General features: G+C 49.7%; 1 long non-coding RNA gene across 1 annotated transcript in view; it reads left to right on the top strand.

Moving 5' to 3' along the window:
• Positions 1-8174, top strand: part of LOC113490853 — a 21495-nt gene extending 13321 nt beyond the window's left edge. Inside the window, exon 3 of the long non-coding RNA XR_003400311.1 lies at positions 7810-8174. This is a non-coding gene — a long non-coding RNA (uncharacterized LOC113490853). The remainder of the gene's footprint in view (positions 1-7809) is intronic.
• Positions 8175-9744: the final 1570 nt, after the last annotated feature.

Here is a 9744-nt window from a genome sequence, read left to right as displayed (position 1 = left end):
CGCAGCTCGGGGCAGAGTTTGTCTGATTTCTTATGGCATCACAAAATGTTTCTGGCATCAGAGTCTAATTAAGAGTTTGAATTTACTTCTGGAATTTAAAAGCCCAGAGGAAAGGAATAACAAAATCCCTGCACGTGTCGCTCTGACAGCGGGATATATCTTTTCCCGTTGGTGATCCAAAACACCACCACGAGAATGTTTCGCTCCGGTCCAAAGTGCAAACGGCTCTGTGCTCCGTCCCTGCGCAGCAGAGCTCCGTTCCCAGCTCGGGGAGGGTCAGACGCTCCCGCTCAAGGCCCCGGGGTCACACGCAGCCCTGCCTGGCTGGGTGCTGGGCGTATCGCTGCCCAGGCCTCAGCCGCTCACGGACCGAGGCTTAACCTGCACTTCAGACCCTAAAAACCAGGCGCTTACGAAGCTCCCAGCGCAGGTGAAGCTCAGAACGTGGAGCCTGTCCAGCAAGCTTGGCAGCATTTGTGCCCCAAACCAGTGAATTTAGCAGCGTGCTCCCCTAGTACGCATCCCTTGGGCTGTGTAGGGGTTTCTAAAAATGTGTGCGTTCATGTTTGTGAGCACACACAGGGGTTTTGGGGGGGAATTTGCCGTGTCTGACAGAAGACTTCTCATTAAGCCTACAGCTGTATTAATTGTGCGTGAGTCTCTTGGCTGTAAGGAGCCAAGGGAAAACAATTCGGACAACAGCAATGTTATCGATTATTTACAGTGTCCCGTTAACATTTCCAACTCGAGACAGCTGAGGTCCAGAGGGAGTGGAAAACACCCTCCACAGGAGTTGGCAGGTGTTTGTGTTCTGACAGGCTCAGTCCACGTTAAAACCAGTTTCCTTTCCAAAAAAAATAAGGAGGGAAGGAGACGCAACAGGGGATATTGCAAACGTGTGTGACCTCACAGAGAAGCTCCAGGAAGCGTTTGGAGGTTGGCAGCAAGGTTAGCGGCAGAGCAGGAAAAGCAGAATGCCCGTGAATGCACAGTTATGCAGGGGACCCCCAGCTTTGTAGATTTTTGTATTGCACTGGCTGTGTCAAGGCTGGAGAGCCGTTAGCAGGGTCTCCTGAGATTCCCTTCCCTTCCTGAGGTGTCTGGCAGAAGGAGAGGGTGTGACACAGGGCACATGCTCTGGTTATTTTCTCCTGCTGCATTGAATCCTTCAGGTCATTGCTAAGTCTTGGCAGGATCCTTTAGTCGAGGCTCACACTTCCCCTCCAATCTCGCATGCTTTTGTGTTGTTGCTGCTGTTGCTCTCATTTTCTGTACATGATTCTAAGATGAGTTTTGTTCAAAATGTCACCTGAGCTGCCTTTCCCGGCAGACATCAGTTAGCCACCCAGTTTCATGAGGACTTAAAATCTTAAATACTGAAGTCCGTGCTGTGTGTCACTGATCCAAGAGATCAGGAGGAGTATTAGGCAGCTGAACAACAACCCTCCTGGCACTTCTGTCACGCAGCTTGTACAGAAGCTTGATGTATATGTCAGCTGTGCAATAACACATGAAAAGCTGACAGTGAGTGAGCCTGTCATTCATTCTGTCTTATCGTGGCACATAGAAATAACCATAAATTGTAGAAGACCTTTGCTGTATGAGACTGACTTTTTTTTTTTTTGTCGAGGACTGAGTGTGAGAGGAGAGATCACACCCCAGACATGACCTGAGGAAAAAAAAAAATTGTTTTAGGGAACACAGAACCCGGAGGTTTTTCTTCAGTCAACCACTTTCTCCCTCTTGTTGCTTGACCACAGGACTCCTGAGTCCCTGATGTCGCTTCCCTGTCCAAGAGCAGATGGTTCCAGAATTCCTGGGTGAATTCCTTCCTTGCTCTTGCAGACCTGCTCGGGGCTGCACACTGAGCAGGACTTTGCACATTTGACTTGACCCTTGTGCTGCCCCGAGGTTGGGGGCATCTGTTGGATCTGCAGACTCTGTCTGGCCCCTGGGGAGAGGCGGTGGGTGCAGGCACTCCCAGGGTACATCGTGGTTCAGGTCACCAGCTGTAGCTGTCTGACCGCAGGGCAGCCCTCAGCACTGTTTTACACATTAAAAGATGCGAGGTCAGTTTGGGGCAATGTGTATCTGCTAGGCTAGGCATAGTTTTAAATTGAATGAAAGTGCCCCTGCTCTTTTTCTTGAGAATTTTTTTTTCCCTCCCCACTGAGCTTTGCTGCACTCTCTCTCTGCTCTATCACTGGTAACAATGCTGAGTGATAAAATGCCTCTTGCCTTTGAGGTCGGGTCTAATAACACCAATTTTTAAACCAGTTTGAACTTTTTAGTGGCAGAAGATAGGACAATGATATGGCAATCATTAGTTTCTTGTTTCCCCCTAATCTGGTAGAATGTGTCTTGTTACGGCCTTTGATAACTATAACCACAGCAGCAACTAGTGCTGGGAATATTGCATTAGGATCTTCCATCTCAGTAACCCTATTCTGCTTCCAGGCACCTTACAGGTCACAAAGTAAATTAACGTTCAGTGGCGATACATCAGGATGGGGCAGAAAATTCCCCCCTCCCTTTCCGAGAGATGGTCCAGGCTGTTGGGGACCTTGGAGCAGGAGCTGACTTTTCCAAAGTCCAGCAGTATCCCAAGCTGAGCGTTACTGAGCAGGCTGCTGTGTAAGAGTTAATGAACTTGTCTGCCCGAAGTAGTTGGAGGGGCCGCACAGGGATCAGCAGGTGGAATGAAATTCAGTCTGTCCCAGCAGAAGAGTGGGAGAGTGACTGAGTGAAGGGGACGGGGTGCGTTGGAGCTTTGGTGGTAGGGCACTCCCTGTTGTGGGGTGGAGGTTTTCTTAATCCAAAAGCCTTTTAAATTTAAATATGTTTCTATTAGCAATATTTCTTTGCTCCTGCTTTTCATCCCAAACTGGGGCATAGGAGCTAAACAGCATGGGGTGGCCTTTGGAGAGTAGTGATGGTCGGGCAGGGAGGTGAGTGTAACCCTGGTGTGCCGTGGAATCAGAGGGCGGCGTGCAGGTGGGAGAGGTCTGGGGGGGGTGTCAAAGCAGTTGTGATTGCGGAGGAAGTGAAAACGTCCAGCTCTTGTTCCCAACACCTTGTGGGAAAGACTGAAAAGAGCGGCAGAAGTGGTGTACTGGATGCAGTGGAGAACAGCTGCCCCTTATCTGAAGAACAGGTGTAATCAATCCTTCTTTGGAGGGTGGTTTAAATTACTTTTGGCCTCTCTGAAAGGAGGAAGGTAAGTGTGTCCAGTTGAATTTCCCCTTGGTTGTGTGCATAAACAAATTTAGAAAAGTGAATTTTTGCCCAGGCCCAGGATGTGCTAAGTATGAGAGCACGTGGGACAGATTGCTTCTGAGGAGTGCCTGTCCCTTCCGACAGAAGTTAAAAAGACACGTCAGCTTTCACATGTCTAAAGGCAGGAGAGATCTCTGTCTTTGGGGAGATTTTGTAAAGCATTTAAGAGAATGAAACAGGAGTGGTTAAACGGATGGGTGAGTTACCTCTTCAAATTGCATCTCTGTGTGTTGTTACATCTCTTGGGCACTTCAGAAAATAATCCCCTTCTCAAGAGGCACTAAGCTGAATTCCCTTCTAGACCGTGACTGCACATAAGGATGTGATATTTCCAAGGAGAAATAGAATTTTGTTTTACATTATTTAACAAATTTGCCTGTGGCCTATCTACTACTCCCTGTTTTTCTGAACAGCTCACAAATGTGCCAGTTCTGTAGTTATGGGAATATATAAAAAGTGAGCTGTGCCCACAGATACATTAGAAGAAACCAAAAGCATTACACTGGAACGTGAAAAGCTGCATCTTGGACACAGCATCTGAGCACACAACACCTCAGATATGACTGAAGAGAAATACCCGTGAGAGGGGTTATTTACTGGAGAATTGCTGTCTTGCTGTCTGTTGACACTGCTCTGATGCTGTTAGGAGGATACGGGGAGGGGGGGGGTGTGTGGAAACACTTTTGGAAGTCATTTGTGTGTGTTTCTGAAGTACTGATTGATCATGGCTCAAAATATTTGACTCCAGTGTACTTTAAAGTCATGCAGACACAAAACCAGACAAACCAGGATATGTCTGAGGATTGTGTTTTGCTCCTACCCACAGCCCAGGTATCTCTGTGGATTCCACCTGGTGTGTTTGCAAAAGAGGCTGAGCCTCTGCTGCCGCTGCCTCTGTGTTAAGTCGTTCCCCTTCAGGGCTCTGTGGCCTGGCTGTGGGATTTTCCTCATCCTGGATAAACTGCGCCTGTCCCTGACCTCACGATGACCCTGGTCCGGCCTGTGCAATGTCCTGCTCCCAGCAAGAGTGTTGTCTGGGACAGAGGCTGCTCAGGACACAGCGGCCAGTTACAGAGCACACACGGGCAGCAAGAACCCGCCTGAAATGTGGTTTTGCGTGCAGGTTCCTCGGGCAGCCTGGCTTTGGTCAGGCAGCTGCTGGCTTGTCAGAGAACTGTCTCTTGGCGTGAGTGTCTGTGTGTCCCTGCAGCCGGTGAGTCTCTGTTCCAGTTTGGGGCTGGAAGACTCTGCTGGAGCCTGTTCCCCTGGTCTGAGTTAGCAGCGAGGAAGCCTCGCAGCTGCCGTGCTCCTAGGTGAGTTGTGCCACTTTCATTAGCTGGCATTCTTTTTCTGAAGTCATGCTCTCATTCTCTAGTAGTCATACTGACATAAAGCTGCCTTAAGGCAGGAAGAAGTGAGCACGAGCTATAAGGGTACAAAACTCTTTTACTGACATGGTGATGCCCATTGCTGGGGTCATACCGTGGATTTCTGCGGATGGAGAAGCTGGCACTGCTGACTTCATTGAACTTCTGCAGAGGAGGTGTCTGAAACATCTAATTGGCAGTACCCAGTGCTGTTAGACTCCTTACACAGCTGTGCTGTAATCTTGGAAACAAACTTCTGTTCATTCTCTGTCAAATAATTACCTATAAATGTCTTTACAAGTGCTCTTTTATGTATGTTCCTGTTCTCTCTCACAGGTGTGCATTTGACTCAGGGAGATTCTAAGCCAATATGAGTCTTCACAGTTGCATTTATTTTAAGCAAAGCCTTGATGCACTGTTGGAGAAGGGCTTGCAGAACAAGGTCATGGATCTGTGCAGGAGCTGATGGCAGCCATCTGATGTAAACGAAGGAAAAAACCCAGGGTACAGTTATGCTAACAAGGAAGGAGATTCAGGGCACAGTTATGCTAACAAAGGGAGAAACTGAGGTACAGAACGGCCTTGGTTATGATGGTAAACAACCTTTGGAAAAAAAGCAAGCCAGAAGAAGGAGGATGTGACATACCTGAAATGCCACAAGGGGCTGGGATATTATAATGTAACGTTTTAGATGAATCCAATAGATGTATGATTAGTGTGCATATTTATAGTGAGTGCTTATATGAGGTGTGATTTCTTTCAATAAAGTTGAAGCTTGCTTTACCATTCACATTGAATTCGACTGCTTGCTTCCTCTGTCCACCGCAATGCACCTAAGCTGAGCTGGACCTTTAATCTGGGCACGCAGGAGTGGAGACTTCCAGTGCCGGGGCCCCGGAGGAGATGGCTGTTGTAACTTGGGTGGAAGGACTGAATGGAGTCGAGATCTCTTCTTGTGGGTTTGTTGTGAATTTGAAGCGGAAGGTGGAAAAGGCGGTGTGTATTTATGCCCTACTCAGCCTCTTCTCACAGTACTTAAGGTCCAGGGTTCTGCAGCCCCTTCTTTGGACCCCGACTGCATGAGAGAATTTGTGGTGTGGGGGTGAGTGGAGTCAGAGGTGGGGATCTGTGGTGGCTGTGTGGGAAGGGAGAAGTAGGAATTCTGCTGGGCTGTGTGAAGAGCTGTTCGGGGCCTGTGCTGAGAGTGGTCGGGATGGCAGGAGTGCTGCATCTGAGCTGCTCCAGGAGAGGCTGAGGCTTTACTCATCTGCAGGGGTTTGTCTCTGCCCCAAGTGCCTCAAAAGTGTGTGTGAAAGAGAACAATGGGGTGTTCTTGTGTGGGTGATCCCCGAGGTAGAGAGAAAGTACAACTTTATAGAAATGATTTTTTTTGAGCTCTACATCCCTTAGCAGATTTTGTTCCTGTCAGAAAATAAATACAAGCAGAGCCTTGATCCTCTGCTCCAGAGAAACTGCTCCTCTCCTCCCTTACGAGGTGGCCAAAAGGGAGGGTGGAACTTTCTTGTAACTTGTGGAAATTACCTGCAGCTTCCTTACTAGATATCATTTGCCCTGGGGAAATAATCTGGGAATTCCTGTGGTTCACTCAGGTCAGTACTTTGTATTGGCGAATGACTGGAAGTTTGTGTTTCTGAGGAGGGGACAGACCCCTCTGAGGACAGTTAGTGAGCAATTGAAGGGATGTGAAGATTTTTGTCTTAGCTAGAGCACTCAGCTTGGCCCTGTGCTTTGCGGTTCTTTCTATCTCTTCTGTTAAAGATGTATAGCAAGTGTTTAGGGATATTTCTTCTCTTCCCCCCAAATAATTGCATTATAATTCATAGTTCTGCCATGCTCTGCGTAGAGATAGGTAAACTGGTGAATGTTAATTTTTCTACTCTCAGGAAGAAGATAATCCAATGCTTTTTCTTGTTTGGAAAAGACTAATCTTTATGAAGATGAGATTGCTCTCTTTGCTGGTGCAGTCCAGTTTGCTGTGTCAGAGACACAGACAGATGGATACAGGTCTCCTGTCCGACTGCAGTGACGCTATGGTTGTGTGTGGCTTCTGGTGACGGATGCTGCCCGGGCAGGGGGGGATCCCTGGTTTGGTGTGTCTGTGCTCTCGGCCAGTCGGTGCTGCCCAGCCCAGGTGTGATCTCTGCTGGAACTGGAACAAAATGTTGCCGCTGGGTGGTGGTGATGGTGAAGGAAATAAAGCAGCAACTCCACAGTGCTTGTGGTGCTTCAGAAGTGGCGGTGGGGAAGGTAAAGGAAAATGCAAAAGGCTGAAAGTGAATCTACCAGCAGCGTGTGTGGGTTTTGGGGCCCTCTGTACACCCCATCCTGCCTTGGGGAGACTTTGCAGACAGTCGCAGGAGCCAAGTGCTGGAGCTGTGTGTCTGCCCGGCTCCATTCTGGCCAAGAAGCAACCCAAGCAATGGGAAACCACCTGACTTCAGTTCTCTGCCGTGTGTCCCGGCCTTCTCTCAGCCGGGCACAAGGACACAAGCTGTCACCCTCTGGCTCTGTCTGTGAGCTTTCCTGTCCCGCACTCCCTGTGGCTAGTGAGTTCTCTCTGCCCACAGGCCTTCCACAGCCCCCTGCTGCTGTGCTGCCCGCTGCCTGACGTGACAAACCTGAGCTGCTCAGCATCAGGATCCTTCCTTTTGTAACGTCTCTGCGGAGTTTTGCTCCCCGTTCCAGAGGGCACAGTGCTCTGGACTGTGTGCAGAGGTGGAGAATGTGCAGGTTTACAGCTGCAACGGGGAGCGTGGAGTTTGTGTGTGGTGAGCACGCGCTGGCGCTGGAGCCAGGGACTCCTTCGCTGAGCTGAGCCCTTGGCTTTTCTGTTCTGCTGCCCTCAGCCAGGCACAGAGAATCCCGGGCAGAGCCTGGTGGTGGAGCTGCACTCTGGGGGCTGTAGGGAAGTGTCTGCCATTTCCCAGGAAGAATCCCACACGCTCATTGTTCACACAGCCAAATGCTGTGTGGCACTTGGTTTAGGATCTAATGTCCCACAGTAAGAAAGCACTCAGCTGCTGCCAGGAGCGAGGGACTCGCAGCTCTGCGTGCCGCGGGTGGCAGTTCAGCTTTGCTTCCCTTGTCAGAATGCTTTCTGTACCTTTGCGGTTGGGTGGTTTTCTTCCTTTGTCTAAGTTTGCAGCCCGCCTGCCCTGCAGGACACATCCCATCTCAGCGTGCACAGGTTCATGGAATTTGAAATGGATCCCACCCTCCTGCTCACCGCAGGGCTGGCTTCTAACAGCCGTAGTATGGTCACAGATGGTAAAAAGAAAGGTAGGGGACTGTTTTTTCCTGTTTCCAGAATTTTGTTTCCAGTTTGGTTCATCCCTTTCACAATATTGATGCGAGGAGCTTGGACATGCTGGAAGGCAGGACTTTGGTTTCAGGAGGCGTGTTGGGGCTGTTGGTTTAGTCCTTTACTGGTATGAAGATCAAGACTTGTGAAAAAACCATACAGTAAAATAGAAAAAACCCACCTCATTTATCTTGTTAACTAGTTACTTGCAATGTCTTTTTTTTTTTTTTTTTTTCAAATTGAAATAATCTGAATAGTGGTAGTTCTTGTCTCAAAGGGAAGACACAGTTGTCTGGTTTATACTGACCTGGTTCATCTGCCTTTGTGGTGCTCCCTGTTATATAGAAGCTCTCTCAGCTGTTTGGTGCCAGGCTTCTTTTATCCTCTTTTTCCAATTAAAAAAACCCCAAAACATCTTTATTCCCTCAAATCATATTCAGTGCTTGAAATCTTTTTAATTTTCTTTTTCTTTTCTTCCTCAGGATGATGCTGTGGAATCAATTTGTTATTCATTACATTATGAATTGGAATGGTTTGGGTTCTCTCATAGACATAACATTGAAAGAGAATTTGGAATTCCTCTGATGTTGATCTCTCAGAGGATTAGTATACAAGCATGATGTGTAGGAACAACTTCCGAGAGCTGAGGCACTTTTTGCTTATTCCATTCCTTCCTTTATTTGACTCTGTTGTTCAGCTGTGAATGTTACTTTCTTCAGTATTATTTTCTGATTAATTTTCATAATTACTAGGAATTACCATATGATTTCTTTGTGAATCCAGAGAAGGAGGTGCAGATGGTAAAGCTGAAGGGTTCTTTCTGTGACACTGTCAGGAATTACAGGAGAATATTGTTAATATTGTTAATAACCCAATAAACTCCCAGTGCCCCTTGGTCTGTCCCAGTTCATCCCAGTGCCCCCCAGAGCTGCCCAGAGCCCAGCAGTTCATCCCAATGCCCCCCAGTGCTTCACAGTGTATCCCAGCTCTCCCGTGTCCCAGGGCTCTTGGACACGTACCAGGGCTTGCACCGGGCTTTGCACAAGTCCCAAGTGTTGCACCCGCATTTGCACCAGCCCCAGACATGGCAGCTGTGTTTGTACAAGCCTGAGCATCGCACAGGCCTTTGCACAAGCTCCAGACTTTGCACAGGCCTTTGCACACGCGCTTGTACAAGTCCCAACCGTTGCAGGAGCCTCTCCCCAGCCCCAAAGCTCGCACAAGCCTTTTCACAAGCCCCGGCCTTTGCACACCCACTGGCACAAGCCCCACCAGGGGAGGGCAGGGGTTGGGGTGGACACAGGGTGGGACCAGCTCCACTAAACCCAGCAGCTCCCAGTTCCCCTCCCCTCTGTCTCCAGCTCCCAGTGCCCCTCCCTGCTGTCACTGACCCCCCAGTGCCAGTGCCCCCCCTGCCGTGCCCCTTCACTTGGCCCTGCTCCGGCTCCCCCTGGGTCACCAGCTCCAGCCCATGGTGGTGCTGCAGTGGGTCTGCTCCTGCCTCCCCCTCGGGGGGCAGCAGGGGGGGTGGAATTGGCAATTTGGGGAGGGGGATTGTGCCCCAACTCCCCCTGACCCCCCTCGGCCACCCCCTCCTCCCTCCCCCAGGCCTGGGTCCCTTAGGGCAGCGCTGTGTGCCACCCCTCCCCTTGCCCCGATGGGAGTTTTGGGGTGCTGGGGGGAGTGGGGACTGCAAAAGGGGGCTCTGAGGGGGTGGGTAGCCTGAAGCGGGAGGCCCCTTCCCCCTCTTCCTGGACGCGGGGTCCTGCAGGGCAGCGC

Source organism: Athene cunicularia, unplaced genomic scaffold, assembly GCF_003259725.1.
Source record: "Athene cunicularia isolate RWA unplaced genomic scaffold, athCun1 SCF_41, whole genome shotgun sequence".
In the NCBI taxonomy this organism is placed as follows: domain Eukaryota; kingdom Metazoa; phylum Chordata; class Aves; order Strigiformes; family Strigidae; genus Athene; species Athene cunicularia.
This window is presented reverse-complemented; position numbering and strand designations above follow the sequence as displayed.